Source organism: Leptonotus elevatus, chromosome 1 (assembly GCF_054856555.1).
Source record: "Leptonotus elevatus isolate MCC_2025b chromosome 1, RoL_Lele_1.0, whole genome shotgun sequence".
Classification (NCBI taxonomy): Eukaryota; Metazoa; Chordata; class Actinopteri; order Syngnathiformes; family Syngnathidae; genus Leptonotus; species Leptonotus elevatus.
The window spans coordinates 52,870,564-52,874,450 of NC_141239.1; positions in this window are offsets into that span (position 1 = coordinate 52,870,564).

Sequence of the window (3,887 nt, forward strand, 5' to 3'; positions counted from 1 at the left end):
AGGTCGGCACCGCGTCCAAAACGTGGAGGGCAGCACGGCCGAAGCTTTTCGGGTGAACCGACGATCGGTAGCAGCCAGGAGTCGACAGGGTCCAGGATACGCCACAACGGAGTACATTCATGCGTTCGGGAACGAGAAGGGGACGAAGCTTGTTCCAGCGCCCATTTTCGCTTTACCAGCTGGTCCGCGTTTACCCCGGCGCCACTTTCAACACTGGTATGAGTTGTTTACGTTTTTATATCCTGCCCCTGTAAAAAGGCTGCCAGTTGCCATTAGGAATAATGACTACCGCCGCCGATGGTACGGGGGGGAATTACTTCTCGCTCATGCGCTGAAGGTACGTAATAGTCGTGTCGGTGCGGTGTGTATTTACGTCATTTTTCTACGCGACGTGCCGACGTCTGGGCCGACGCTACGGGGTAGGCGTCGGTCACATTTGGTCGACGTCGGATTGGTGTATCTAGGCCTTAAGGGTGTTGAAATGTTTCCTTTGTGTATTTATTAGAAACATTTCATTAAGAAAACCTGAGAACATTTCTAAAATGTGTATGTAGGCATAATACTCGACAACATTGGAAATAACACAAGAAAAGCTTACAAGACCAAGGAGAAGTCCTGTAAGGAAGCCCATAAGAAGTATCTCTTTTAGTATAAATATAGAAAGAAAGAAAAAACTGGGCTGTATAATAATGCTCTACTATATATGAAATCCTCTGAATTAAGGGGATGAGCAGTGAAAGGTCTGTGCCTTAAGCACAATCATTTAAATATCATTAAAACACTTTAAAATAATACATAAAAACAAATGTACTGTATCATGTTATATACATTAAAATAGTAACTATTGTATATTAAATGTATGTATTATATTGTTCTAGCAATGCTTAATGACCACATATAACTAACTAGAATCAATGTAACTTAATTTGAGTGCAAATGTCCACCAAGTCTAGTCTGTTAAGTGTCATATTTATGTGTTATGTATGTTTGTGCATCTGTTTGTTATTTAGCCTGTTTCATACTAGATGGCAAACAGATGGGCAGTGTCATTATGACAGTTATGGGATGGGATGGTTGATTCTTTATACTCAGAATTGAATACAATTCCTCTACCTGCACCTTTATTCAGACCCACGCCAAAATGTTGGGTTCGTTATTGAGCCATGAACCCACTCTCTGTGTAGCTGTGGATTTTGAGAAGATTGGCTTAATTCTACCCAAGTATGTCTTAATCAGAGGTTGTGAGTTTGATCCTTTGCCATTATGACCACGTCAAAGTATCCTTGAGCAAGATACTGAACCCAGAAAAAAATGTTGGTGGCAGCTGGATGGTTATGACTTTGGACAGGTCAGGGGCAAACTGTAACATCAAGTTGAGTCCGTAGGCAAGACCCTTTACATCATATGCGAATTGCCAGCCAAGCCTGGATTTAAAAAAGAAAAAAAAGGGTTGGTTGCATCAGGAGCGGTAACTGGTGTAAAAACTGTATTTAAAAATAATAATAATAATAACCACTGCTGTAATGATAACCTGGTAACCCATTTCTTGGTAGCTTTAACTAACATGACTATTTTACCCAAAATCTTGACCCAACATGCTGGGTCAAATCCTCAACTTATATATATAACTATATTGTTGTTATATGATGCTTTTTCTTGCATATCCCCGCTCCAGTACATCCGCCTAATGCTCTTAAAGCACTAATTGGCCACAACTTTAGGTACCCTATCTCCTACAGTGCTCAACAAATTTATAAGACTTCCGCCTAATGTAAAGTTTATGCCACAGCTGGCCTAAATTAACAGCATTACCAAAACCAATCTGTGTTTCTCGAACGGTTAATACATCGATATATGTTTGTTTAATAAGCAAAATCATATTTTCATTGCACATTATTTATTAATGAATATGTCAAACTACAGTTATTTACATGCATTCCAGAACAATAATTGAATGTTATAATTGACTTAGCAAAGCACAATTTTATAGTATGATTATAAAAAGTGAATACCTGTATTGTTTGAAATCTCTTGTTAAAAACAGAAATGCTAAAAAAAAAAATAATAATAATGTTTTTGTTTTTTGGATGATGTTGCCTTTATGCATTGCCACAATGAATTTGAAATAAAGCAAGTAAGATGTGGTCAACTTCATATTTCACTGAAGTATGGCATTTACCATTTAGGAATGAGAGTCATTTTACTGTATGTAGAGCACAGGAGTTAGTGGATTACATCACAAGACTTTAATTGGCCAGGTGTGGTGTATTGCTTTGTTTCATCAAGAAAAAATGAAGCAGGTAAATTCTGAAGTTGGAGGCCATCATTAGTATTTGACAACTCTGCAGACTACAGCAACATTAAATAGGCATGCCGTGAACATGGTAGAATGGAAAAGCTTTAACCTAACTATTTGGTAAGGAAAGCCCCAGAAGTCCCATTTTAAAAGACCATTATAAAACTTCAAAACAATGCAGGGCTCAATGTAAGCAGTTCTGCCTCTTCATCCATTAGCCCCCCTGCTAACGTGGCTAAGTGCTAACAGGAACCAGAAGTTTTCGAGCTGTTCAACGGTGTGAGTGGGCTGTTTGCATTAACGGGCTTTTTGAACCGCTATTACGGAAAGAAGGATTGTTTAAAAATTGCTGAGAGCAAAAGAAAGAGGTGCATGAAAAGGGGAGAAGAAAGGAGAGGAAGAGGTGGCTTGTGGACCCCTGATGTCATACTGGAAAATGCTGGAGGGGGCAGCATTTTAAAAGTACTCCATAAAGATATTTAGGAGGGTATAGGTGCCAGCGTTGCAACTAGCCACTGGGGTAGCAGGTAAACATATTTATAATACCGGTTTTCTTACGTGGCAAGAGATGACAGTATCCTCTCTGTACCGGTGTCTTGTTATTGCACCTGTCGTTTTGTAACAAACTATCACTACGCTATTGTCATTGTTGAAATGCTATCTCTTTTACATTACATTTCTGATTTTATGATACGTTATCATATTTTCCACTTTGCTATATCTCCAGTATCATGACAAAGAAAGCCAAATAAAGCTTTGGATACAACTGAAGGCTCACATAACATGCTGAAGTCATGTGTGACGTCATTCATGATGACAGTTCACCCTTCAAGTTCAGGTGCAACTTTTGTGGCAAATTTTTACCCAAAGACTTTGGGCGTTGCAACAACCTTTGGTGCGTTTGAATTTTAGGGTTGCACTCTGTACTACCAACTAAAGTCTCTTGCACTGATGGCGATGATCAGTTTGCCATCTTTACTCCATTAGAAAATCGAGACAAGGAATTGCGATTGAGAAATGTTCTTGTTTTTCAAACTTCAGCAATCTGTCGCTCTTTCTCGCTGATTTTACACAAAACACACAGTAAAATCACAGTATGCGTTTCTGTTTTCTAAGGAAGTAGTAAACCCACCGGGCATCCCACCAGGCTCTCTGCTTGTCCCTCTTGATCTTTTGCTGTGTAAAAACAGTTGCCTCCAGGGCCACCAGGCACAGTGAGCGTGTATGCGCACGTATGCACACTGGAGCAGTAAAATAATTTTCAATGCATTTTAATGGAAGACTAGTGAGCCAATTACCATAACGAATAGCTTCATTAATGTGAAGGAGAAATGAGCGGCTTTCCCAGAATTTCTTTGTGCTTCAGGTGGCAGATTTTGCAAGGCTCCAACCAAAAATCATCAAAAGCTCAATTATTTGTATTATTATGTTCAACTATTGCACGAGATAAACAAGTTATACATGCCCGAGTGACCAACCACCTACAGGTGAAAAATATTTACACTTAACTACAAAATGCAACCAGGAATGAACGCAACATCTGTTTTGCGCAAAGTTATAGTCTTTTCCAGATCTTTTCCTGTAATAGAAG